The sequence below is a fragment of the Spermophilus citellus genome (assembly GCF_964194105.1).
Source record: "Spermophilus citellus genome assembly, chromosome: 1".
Taxonomy (NCBI): domain Eukaryota; kingdom Metazoa; phylum Chordata; class Mammalia; order Rodentia; family Sciuridae; genus Spermophilus; species Spermophilus citellus.
The window spans coordinates 145,943,892-145,956,611 of NC_138182.1; the positions used below are offsets into that span (position 1 = coordinate 145,943,892).

Genomic DNA, 12,720 nt, shown 5'->3' on the forward strand with positions numbered 1-12,720 from the left:
AGTGTTTTTTTTTTTAATACCTTTATTTATTTATTTATTTATTTATTTATTTATTTATTTATTTTTCATGTGGTGCTGCTGAGGATGGAACCCAGTGCCTCATGCGTGCTAGGCAAGTGCTCTACCACTGAGCCACCACCCAGCCCTATTTTCTGTCATTTTTTATTTTCCTACTGTGAATATTTCATTTAAATGGAATCAGAGCTGGGTATGTGGCTCGGTGATAGAGCCTAACATGCAGGAGGCCTTGAGTTCATTGGATCTCCAGCACTAACAACAACAAAAACATATATATATATATATATATATATATATATATCTTCTTGTCACTGTGTGACTTTCATTTTGTTTTCAAGATTCTTCCATGATGTAGCTTGTATCAAAATTTCATTCCTTATTATTAAGACCAAATAATATTTAATATGCCACTGTATACATATACCATGTTTTGTTTATTCATTCATCAGTTCATACACATTGGATTGTTCCTACTTTGGGGGCATTGTTAATAATGAGGTTATGTACACATTTTTTTTTGTGTGTGTGTGTGGACATTATGTTTTCATTTCTCTTGAAATCCCTTGGAGGGTTGGGGATGTGGCTCAGTGGTAGAGCGCTCGCCTAGCATGCATGAGGCACTGGGTTTGAACCTTAGCACCACATAAAACTAAAATAATAAAATAAAGATATTGTGCCCACCTATAACTAAAAAAATAAATATAAAAAAAAAGAAATCCCTTGGAGTGGAATTGCTGGGTCATGTGGTAACTCTATGTTTAACCTTCTGAGGTTAACCTCTGTTAGTTGTTTTTCCAAAGCATCATTTTATATTCCTACCACCAATGTATGAGGGTTCCAATTTCTCTACATCCTTGCCAACACTTGTTAATATCTGAATATAGCATTGTAATAGTATGAAGTGGTATCTGATTTTGGTTTCTTTGCATTTCCCTGACAGATAATAACATTGAATAGCTTCTCGTGTGCTTATTAGCCATTTTTATATCTTTTTTGGAGAAATGTCTGTTCAGATCATTTGCCTATTTTTAAATTGGGTTATTTTTCTTTTTATATATATACATTTTTAGTTGTCGATGGACTTTTATTTATTCATATGTGGAGCTGGGAATGGAACCCAGTGCCTCACACAGGCAGGGCAAACACTACCACTGAGCTACAGCCCCTGCCCCTTGGTTATTTTTCTTTTCATTATTAGGTTATAAGAGTTCTTTTTTTTTTTTTTTCTGGTTGCAGTGAACTTTATTGATGGTATGTGACAGTAGGTCACAGGGTATGTGACAATTCTGGGTCCTTTGGATTTCCATATGAATTTTAGGATCAGCCTGTCAGCTCCTCCCCCTTCTTCAGGGGACCTGGGGTAGAAATTGGGAGGAGGGGAGATTCTCAGCATGTTGAGGGACTGAGTTAGGGGCAGGGACTCCCCAGCAGCTGAGCGCCTCTCTCTTCCTGTGTTCTTGCTGGGGCAGGTGGTGCAGAGGCTCTTACTCTTTGGAGGCCCTGTGGACTATAAGGTCCACCACCCTGTTGCTGTAGCCAAATTCATTGTCATACCAGGAAACGAGCTTAACAGAGTGGTCTTTGAGGGCAATGCCGGCCCCAACATCAAAAGTGGAAGAGTGAGTATCACTATTAAATTCACAGGAGATGACCTGGTCATGCGTGTAGCTCAGGATGCCCTTGAGGGGGCCCTCTGATGCCTGCTTCACCACAAGAGACAGAGATGATGACCCTTTTGACACCATCCTTCAAATGAGCCCTGGCTTTCTCCATGGTAATGAAGATACCAGTGGACTCCACACATATTCAATGTCATCGTATGTGGCAGCTTTCTCCAGGCGACAGGTCAGATCCACAACTGACACATTGGGAGTGGGCACACAGAAAGCCTTGCCAGTGGGCTTCCCATTCAGTTCAGGGATGACCTTGCCCACAGCCTTGGCAGCACCAGCGGATGCAGGGATGATATTCTGGGCAGCCCGACGGCCATCATGCCACAGTTTCCCAGAGGGGCCATCCACAGTCTTCTGAGTAGCAGTGATGGCATGGACTGTGGTCATGAGTCCTTCCACAATGCCAAAGTTGTCATGCATGACCTTGGCCAGGGGAGCTAAGCAGTTGGTAGTACAGGAGACATCGCTGACAATCTTGAGGGAGTTGTGATACTTCTCATGGTTCACGCTTATCACAAACATGGGGGCATCAACAGAAGGGACAGAGATGATGACCCTTTTGACACCACCCTTCAAATGAGCCCTGGCTTTCTCCATGGTAATGAAGATACCAGTGGACTCCACAACATATTCAGCACCAGCGTCACCCCAATTTGATGTTGGCGGGATCTCGCTCCTAGTGGATGGAGATGGACTTTCCATTGATGGCAAGCTTCCCGTTCTCAGCCTTGACTGTACCATGGAATTTACCATGAGTAGAATCATACTGGAACACGTAGACCATGTAGTTGAGGTCAATGAAGGGGTCATTGATAGCAACAATGTCCACTTTGCCAGAGTTGAAAGCAGCCCTGGTGACGAGGCACCCAATATGGCCAAATCTATTCACTATGACCTTCACCATTGTGTCTCAGAGATGTGGCTGGCACTGCACCAGATAGGAAGATGTGATTGCCTGTCAAACAGGGAGGAGTGGAGAGCCTATAAGAGTTCTTTATATATAAATGTCCTGTGACATATATAATTTGTAATTTCCTGGGTTGTCTTATACTTTCTTTTTTTTTAATTTTAATTTTTAAATTATAGATGGACAAAATGCCTTTATTTTGTTTGTTTATTTTTATGTGGTGCTGAGGTTCGAACCCAGTACCTCACATATGTGAGGCAAGCGCTCTGCCACTGAGCCACAACCCCAGGCCTGTCTTATACTTTCTTAATGATGCCCTCTGCTGCACAAAAATTTTAATTTGGATGAAGTGTTCAATTTATCTGTTTTTCCTTTAGTCGCTTGTGTTTTTGATTTCATAGCCAAGAAACCATTGCCTAATCCAAGTAATAAAAATTTACATGAATCTGTTCTTCTAAGAGCTTTAGCTCTTACATTTAAGTCTTTGATTCATTTAGTGTTAATGTTTGCATATGGTGGGAGGTAGGGGTCAAATTTCATTCTTTTGCATACGAATGTCTAGTTGTCTCAGCCCTACTCATTGAGAAGGCTGTTTCCCCCATTGAACTTTCTTGACACTCTAGTCAAAAATCAGTTGGCTTAGGGGTTGGAGTTGTGGCTCAGTGGTAGAGCACTCACCTAGTATAGGTGGGGAACTGGGTTTGACCCTTAACACCACATAAAGATAAATAAATAAAGGTATTGTGTCCATCTACAACTAAAAAATATTTATTTTTTTTTAATCAGGTGGCTTTAAATATAAGGATTTAATTCTGGACTCTTTGTTCTATTTTATTGATCTGTATGTCTAATCCTTATACTAGTAACACACAGTATTCATTACTGTAGCTTTGTAGTTTTTTTCCCAGATTGTTTTGGCAATTCTGGGTCCTTTGGATTTCCATAGGAATTTTAGGATCAGCCTGTCAATTTAAGCAAATAAACCAGTTGGAATTTGATGAAAATTAGATTGAATCTGTATGTGAATTAAGAAAATATTGCCATCTCAACAACATTATGTCTTCTGATCCGTGAACATGAGATGAATTTCCATTTACTTAGGTTTTCTTTAATTTCTTTCAAAAATGCATTGTAGTTTTTAGTGTAAAATCTTGTATTTCCTTGATTAAATTTATTACTATGTATTTTATTATTTTGGAATGTTTTTCTCAATTCAATTTTGGATTATATTGCTAACGTACATAAATACAGTTCACTTTTGTATATTGGACTTATATGCTGCAAACTTGTTTTATTAGTTCTAGTAGTTGTTTTGTGGATTCCTTAGGATTTGCTATATATGAGGTCATGCTCTCTGTGAATAGAGATAGTTTTACTTCTTTCTTTCTGGTCTAGGTGCTTTTATTTCTTTTTCTAGTCTAATTGCCCTGACCAGAACTTCCACTACAATGATTAGTAGAAGTGATAAGAGCAGACATTCCTGTCTTGTTCCTGATCTTAGGAGGAAAGCATTTGTTCTCTTATCATTAAGTTTCAACTTTTTGTAGATGCCCTTCATCAGGCTGAGGAAGTTTCTTTCTATTTCTACCTTGTTGATTGGTTTCTTCATGAAGGGATGTTGAATTTTTTCAAATGCTATAAGATCACCTTGTGGTTTTTGTCTTTATTGCACTGATATGCTGTATTACATTAATTGATAGAGGTTAAACCAACCTTGTATTTCTGGAACAAATTTCACTTGGTGATGGTATATGAACCTCTTTATATGTTGCTGGATTTGAAATCTTAGCATTTTGTTGAGGATTTTAATGTCTGTATTCATAAGAGATTAGTTTGTAGTTCTCTTTTCTCTCTCTCTCTCTCTTTTTAAGGAGGATTTAAAAAAAAAATCTTTATTTTATTTGTTTATTTTCATGTGGTGCTGAGGATGGAACCCAGTGCCTCACGAGTGAGGGACAAGTGCTCTACCACTGAGCTACAGCCCCAGCCCTTCTTTTCTCTCTTAATATCCTTGTCCAGTTTTATTACCAGAGAAATATTGACTTCATAGAATGAGCTGGTAAGTGGTAGGTGTTTCCTACTGTTTATCTTTTTTGTTGTTGTTTTTTTGTACTGGGCTGCTTTACCACTGAGCTACATCCACAGTCCTTTGAAAAAAATTTTTTTAGGCTGGGGTTGGTAGCTCAGTGGTAGAGTGCTTGCCTCACATGTGTGAGGCACTGGGTTCTATAGCTTCAGCATCACATAAAAATAAATAAATAAAAATAAAGATATTGTATCCTTCTACAAGTTTAAAAATATATTTTTAATTTATTTTAAGAGAGGATCTTGCTAAATTTCCCAGGCTGGCCTTGAATTTTCAATCCTCCTGCCTCAATCTCCTGAGTCACTAGGATTATAGGTGTTCACAAAAGGTGCTTATATACTTTTAAAACTATTAAATTGGCATTATCGTATGAAGTTTAGAATGCTGTCCCCCCACAATGTTAACATCACATTTTAAAGAGTAATGAAGTATTCAGTAATGAAGGATTATAGCTTACTAGAAGAGCACTTGCCCTGAATATGTGAAGCCCTGGGTTCCATCCTCAGCAACACATAAATATAAGTAAATAAAAATAAAGATATTGTGTTCATTTACAACTAGAAAAATAAATAAATAAATAAATAAAAAGTAATGAAGTATTGATACATTCTATAACATGGATGAACCTCAAAAACATTTCACAAACAGTGGCGCATACCATGCCTCAGATCCCAGCAATTAGGGAAACTGAGACAGGAGGATCCCAAATTCAAAGCCAGCCTCAGCAACTTAATGAGGCCCTAAGCAACTTAGACCCTGTCTCAAAATAAAATATAAAAAGGGGTGGGAATATGGCTCAGTGGTTAAGTGCCCCTGGGTTCAATCACCAGTAACCCCCCCCAAAAAAAAAACTCACAAAGTAAAAAATCCAGACATAAAGCATTGTTTATTATATGATTCCATTTATATGAAATATGTATAGGAGATAAATCTGTAGAGACAGAATGCAGACTGAGAAGGGCGTGTGTTGGGGGGTCAGGTGGAGAGCAACTGCTGGAGGGTTTTCTTTTGCAGTAATGCTAGTGTTTTAGAACTAGATAAGATGGTGGATACACAACATTGTAAATGTATTGAATGATACTGAATTGTTCATCTTAAAGTTTATATTTAAAAGTTAGTATTATCCTAATATCAAAACCAGTCAAGGATAGCATAAAAAAAGAGAAAACTATAGACCAATACCTCTTAGCAATATAGATATAAAAATTTTCAGCAAAATGCTAGAAAACCAAATTAATTTTGTGTGAATTTCATCTTAATAAAAAACTACATTTGAGAGAATTATTCAGATTTAAAGCTCTTTTGCAGTGTGATTTTAAAATGTTTTATTAGATTTTTAAATTATAATATGTATATATTTGCTTATGGTGAAGTAAAATAATAGTTAAGGGCTGGGGTTGTAGTTCAGTGGTAGAGCACTTGCCTAGCATGGATGAGGCAGTGGGTTCCATCCTCAGCACCACATAAAAATAAATAAAGAAAATAAAGGTATTGTGTCCATCTACAACTAAAAAAAAAACTATTTTAGAAAAATTATAATAATAGTTAAGTTTTATGTGCAAATCTCATAATGCCATGGTTTTTTTTTTCTCCTCCTTGATATTGGGGATTAAATCCAAGGACTCTTTACCACTGAGTCACATCCCAGCCCTTTTTATTTTTTATTTTTATCTTTATTTTTAATATTTTTTAGTTGTTGATAGACCTTTATTTTATTTATTTATATGTGGTGCTGAGAATCGAACCCAGTGCCTCACACATGACAGGCAAGTGCTCTACCGCTGAGCCCCAGCCCCAGCCCCACATTTTACTTTTTTGAGACAGGGTCTCATTAAGTTGCTTTGGGCCTCACTATGTTGCTGAGGCTGGCCTTGAACTTGCAATCCTCCTGTCTTAACCTCGTCAATCACCATCTAGCCCATTATGATTTTTCAATATCTACAAAATATTTCATTAGAGATATGCTTTATTTTATTGTATACTTAATTCATCCAAAACAATATTCTTTTTTGGTGGGGCGGGGAGGTGCTGGGGATTGAACCCAGGGCCTTGTGAGGCAAGTACTCTACCAACTGAGCTATATTCCCAGCCCCTCTGAGGTTTTTGTTATTGGAGATTGAATTCAGGGGCACTCTACCACAGAACTATGTCCCCTGTCTGTCTGCCTCCTTCCTTCCTTCCTTCCTTCCTTCCTTCCTTCCTTCCTTCCTTCCTTCCTTCCTTCTTTCTTCCTGTACTTATCTATCTATGTATTTATGTATTAGTTCTGAACCCAGGGACATTTTACTACTATGCTATATCTCCAGTTCTTTCTATGTTTTATTTTGGAGACAAGATCACTAAGTTGCTAAGGCTATCCTCAAATTTGTGATCTTCCTGCCTCAGCCTCCAGAATCACTGGGATTACTATGCCTGGCACCTTTTTTTATTTTTTATTTTGAGACAAGGTCCTGCTAATTTTTCCAGGCTGGCCTCAAACCTTCAATCCTCCTGCTTCAGCCTCTTGAGTAAGTGGGATTATAGGGGTGTGCCACTCTGCCCCCAATAAATTTTTTTATTATGTATTATGCTTTAATGAGTGTCTTTATGATTTTTTTCAAAGGAGTGAATTATTACTTCCTAAAAGTCATCTCCTTAGGATTGATTCCTAGAAGTGAGTGATTAGATCAAAGCAGAAAGGTTAGCATTTGTAAAGGTTTTTCAAGTATACTGCCAATTTTTCCCCACAGTTTCAGCTAACATTATGAATTATTATATTTTTTAAAATTTGCTGGGCAAAATATGAAGCTTTTAGAAGTTATTATAAGGGGGCCATGTGTGTAGCTAGCATGCATGAAGACATGAGTTTGGTCTCCAGTACTGCAAAGGGAAAGGGGAAGGAGACAGGAGAAGAGGAAAAGAAGGAGAAAGAGAAGAAGAACAAAACACATGCAAAAACAATAATAATGCACAGGATTGGGAGTACAGCTCAGTGGTACAGTCCTTTCCTAGCATGTCTAAGACCCTGAGTTCTATCCCAGCACCACAAAACAAAAATTAAAATAGAAAATAATACATAAATAATATTATACAAAAATTAAAATTTTGTTTATCAAAATGTCATTATAAAAGTGATAGAGTAAGAGGAAATATTTAGAAAATACACAACTAGTAAGTGGCTTGTATCCAGAATATATGAAGAACTCCTACTGATTCCTAAGTAAAAAGAACCAAATAATAGTGAAAATATTACATATAAAAAGTTGTGGGTATAGCTAAGGCAGAATTTAGAGGGAAACCTATAGCATTAAGTCTACATATTTAAAAAGAATTGTTGAAAATTAGTAAGGCACCAGGTGTGGGTGTGGTGGCCCACACATGTAACCCCAGCTACTTGGGAGGCTGAAGAAGAAGAATCACAAAATCAAGGCTCACCTGGGCAGCTTACTTAGCGAGACTCTCAGCAATTTAGTGAGGCCTTGTCTCACAATTTTAAAAAGGTGAAAAATTTAAAAAGAACTGCGAAGGTATCTCACTGGTAAAGCACTCGTGGGTTCAATCCCTAGTAGCGCCCAGAAAAAAAGAAAATTAATAAGCCAAGGATACATTTCAGGAAGTTATACTCAAAGAAAGTGGAAAAATGAAATAATAAACATAAGAGAAGAAATTAATGAAACAAAACCAAACATACAATAGAGAGAATTTGTTGTTGTGCTTCAATAGACCTTTAGGTTTTTTGGGTTTTTGTTGTTGTTTTTGGTACCATGTATTGAACTCAAGGGCACTTAACCACTGAGACACATCCCCAGTCTTTTTTTGTATTTTATTTACAGACAGTGTCTCACTGAGTTGCTTAGGGCCTTGCCAAATTGTTGAGGCCAGTTTTGAATTTGAAATCCTTCTGCCTCAGTCCCCTGAGCCACTGGGATTACAGGTGTGCATCACTGCACTCAATGTCAATAGATTTTTTTGATTCTGGGGGTTGAATGCAGGACTTTGGCTTTGCTAAGCACATAATCTGCCACTGAGTTACACTCCAGCTCCCAATAAGACTATTTAAAGTGATAAAACTGTTCAGTTTAAAAAAGAAAACAAACAAACAAACATAAATAACTATTAGGAATGAAGGAGACATTACAAGAGCTACTGTGCACATCTAAAAAATACTAAAACGAGGTTATGAACAATTTAATGCCAATAAATGTAAAAGATTTAGATGAAATATAAAGTTTTCTAGAAATAGTGATTTACCAAGTGACTCTGAAGACATGGAAAATCTGAATAATCCCATAAATCCCATAATTCTTTTTCTTTCTTTCTCCTTCTTCTCCTTCTTCTCCTTCTCCTCCTCCTCCTCCTCCTCCTCCTCCTCCTCCTCCTCCTTCTTCTTCTTCTTTTTTTTTTGGTACCAGGGATTGAACCCAGGGCCATATAACTATTGAGCCACACTGCCAACCTTTTTTTTTTTTTGAGACAAGGTCTCCCTAGATTACTTACAGTCTCGCCAAATTGCTGAGACTAGCTTCAAACCTTCGATCCTCCTGCCTCAGCCTCCTAAATTGCTGGGATTCAGGAGTGTACTGCCACACCCCACCCAAAACTCTTAAAGAGGTTGAAACAGTAATTAAAAATCTTCCCACAATGAAACTCCAAACCTAAACATTACCTATGAGTGATGTTGAATACTCAAGAAATGAAATAACTCTGTTCATTAACAAACTCTTCTTGAAATCTGGAAGTTTCTCCCCTGAAAAACTGAAGTTATCCTCCTCAGCTCACTTTATGGAGTAAACATGACCCTGACCTCCAAATCTTACAAGGTCAATAAAGGAAAAGTAAAGGCCAATCTCATGTATGCACACAGATACAAAAGCCCTAAACAAAGTTGGGCCACCTATAAATGGAAAAGAACATATGACCTACAAATTTTATATGATCCTAGGAATGCAAGCTATGGTCAACATCCAAAAACCAGTTGATATAATTTGTCACAACATATTTTTTAAAACATATTATTTTGTTTATTTTTATGTGGTGCTGCAGATCGAACCCAGGGCCTCAAATCTGCTAGTTAAGCGCTCTACCGCTGAGCCACAACCCCAGCCCTGTCACAAAATATTTAAGGAGAAAATTCATGTGGTAATCTCAATGACTGCAGAATAAGCACTTAATAAAATTTAACATTGATCTGGGCACAGTGGTGCATGACTGTAATCATAGGAACTCGGGTGGCTGAGGTGGGAAAATTGCAAGTTCAAAGCTAGCCTCAGCAATTTAGCAAGACCCTGTCTCAAAATAAAAACTAAAAAAGTGCTGGGGGTGTAGTTTACTAGTAGAGCACCCTTGAGTTCAATCCCAGGATGGAAAAAAAAATCAACATTGTTTGGATTAAATGGATGAATAATTTAAAAAAAAATTTTGTGTGTGTGCCAAACCAGAAATGGAAAGAAATTTCCTTAATCTTATAAAGACTGTCTTTTTAAAAATAACTAAAATAAGCGTCATATTTAGTGGTGAAACATTCAATGTTTTCTCTTTGAATACTGGAACAAAGCAAAGATGTCGATTTTTCTTTTTTTCTTTTTAGCAGTATGAGGTGTTGAACCCAGGATCTCCCTCCTGCTAAGCAAGAGCTCTACCACTGATCTACAGGCGAGCCCTTTTTAGTTTTTATAGGGTCTTGCTAAATTGCTGAGGCTGACCTCCAACTTTTGATCCTCCTACTTCAGCCTCCCAAATTGCTGGGATTACAGGCAAGGCCACTGTGTCTTTTGCTATCACTTTCTTTGAACATTGTACTGAAGGTTCTGGCCAGCCCAGCAAAGAAAGAAAAAGAATCAAAGAGAATAATAATTGGGAAAGGAAGAACAAAACTGCCAGTATTTATAGATATTATGATTGTGTACAGAATAATTTTTTAAATCTATAGATAATTAAAACTAATCTATACTTAAATAAGTTTCCTGGACTTTGAAAAATCAATACACAAAAATCAATGTATTTAATTTTAACAAAGAGAAAATTATATCCTAAAAGGATAGCATTTCTAATATTTTAAAAGACCAAATTATTAGAAATATATTTTTATTAACTTATGAAGAAAAATATTAAGTATTTTTCACAGAAATTAAAGACAATTGTAGTAAATGGAGGAATATATAGTGCTTGAGGGCTGGAAAACTCAATATTACAAAGATTATCAGTTCTTCCTGAAGTCATTCATAGACTAAATGCAATTTTATTTCAGTGAAGGAGGAAGGGGGATTGAACCAGGAGTACATTACCACTGAGCTACATCCCCAATCCTTTTTTTTTTTTCCCTTAATTTTAAGACAGGCTGTCACTAAGTTGCCGAGGGTCTCGCTAATAATAATAATACTTGGGAAAGGAAGAAGCAAAATTGCCAGTATTTATAGATATTATGATTGTGTACAGAATCATTTTTTAATCTATAGATAATTAAAATTCATCTATAATTAAATAAGTTGCTGATACTAGCCTTGAACTTGAGATCTTCTTGTCTCAGCCTCTTGAGTAGCTAGGATTACAGGCCACCACACCCTATGAAATATTCAATGCAATATTTAATAACTCATTTGGATTTTTTTTGTGAACCTAATAAAATTATTCCTAAATTTATATGGACAGGCAAAAGGTCAGAATGGCCATGTCACTACAGAGAAAGACTGAGGTTAAAACAGTCGTTCTCCTGGGTAACTATAAAGCTGTGGTAATTAGGAAAGTGGGGGACTGGGGGTATAGTTCAGGGGCAGAGCACACAGGGCAGGCTGAGGTGCTGAGTTCAATCCCCAGCACCACAAAAGAGACAGAGAAAGAGGAGAGAGAGAGGGCGTTGCATTGACTCCCAGTCTGTCTTTCATAGTAGTTTTTCATTTTGATGAAACCCAATATATCAATTTTTATAATTTGTGCTTTTTGTATCCTATTTAAGAAGTCTTTGTCAAACCCAAGGTCACTAAGATTTTTTCTTGTCTCCTAGAAGTTTGATCATTTTAGTTGGTATCTACAGCTGCATGATCCATTTCGAGTTAATGTTTGTGCATGGTGTGAATAAGAGTCAAGGTTCATCATGTTGCATATGCTATCCAACTGTTCCAACACCATTTGTTGAAAAGATTGTCCATTCCCCATTGAGTTGTCTTGGCAGCTTTTGTTAAAAATCAATCGGCCATACGTGTGTGGGTCTACTTTTATCTCTATACCAATGACACATTTTTTACACTAGCTTTTTTAATATACTTGAATTCATTTCCAACAAGGTCTGAGGTAAAGACCTGGACTTATTTTGTTCCACTTAGTTAACCAATTCTCTATCCCTCTCTAAAAGGAGTCATGCTTCTTTATCCCAATTGTTTTATAGATAATAATCTATGTTATCTATAGACTTATTATGCCATATGTAAGTCTATTTCTGGGCAATTCTCTTTCATTGAGATGTCTGTGGTTTAGTATCAGTTCTGTGAAGAGAATTTTTGTTTTATTTTGATACCAGGGATTGAATCCAGGGATGCTCAAAAACTAAGCCACATCCCCAGCCCCCCCTTTTTTTCGTATTTTATTTAGAGACAGAGACTCCCTGAGTTGCTTAGGGCCTCACTAAGTTGCTGAGGCTGGCTTTGAACTTGCAATCCTCCTGCCTTAGCCTCCTGCGCCATTGGGATTGCTTGTGCGCACCACCATGCCCGGCTGAAAAGAGTTTTAATTAATATTCCCACCGGGGTGCTGTGGATATAACTCAGTGGTAGAACATGGGCTTAGCCTGCTGTACATCCTGGGCTCAATTGAAAAAAAAACAAAAACAAAAATAAATAAATAAATAAATCCTACCAGGGAGTCAAGAAGGAGCTAGGAACCTTCACCTGCTCTGGGAAGACTCCCTTCCTCATACTACCAGCACAAGCAAAGAACTCTTTCCTCCACCATCTAACAAACCCAGCCTGGCCACCGCCTCCTGCCCTGGCCCATTGGGACTGTTCTCATCAGGCTCTTTAACCCTGTCCATATAAGCCCCCCAAAGAGGCCCAGAAATCTCAGAC

The 12,720-nt window shown here is 37.4% G+C and overlaps 1 pseudogene across 1 annotated transcript; it reads right to left on the reverse strand.

Annotated features, from left to right (window-relative positions):
• Positions 1-1,342: 1,342 nt before the first annotated feature.
• Positions 1,343-2,610, reverse strand: LOC308652654 (glyceraldehyde-3-phosphate dehydrogenase-like; annotated as a pseudogene). The gene is made up of 2 exons: positions 1,821-2,610; positions 1,343-1,718 (listed from the first exon to the last, which is right to left on the reverse strand). The product of its transcript is annotated as a glyceraldehyde-3-phosphate dehydrogenase-like (transcript).
• Positions 2,611-12,720: the final 10,110 nt, after the last annotated feature.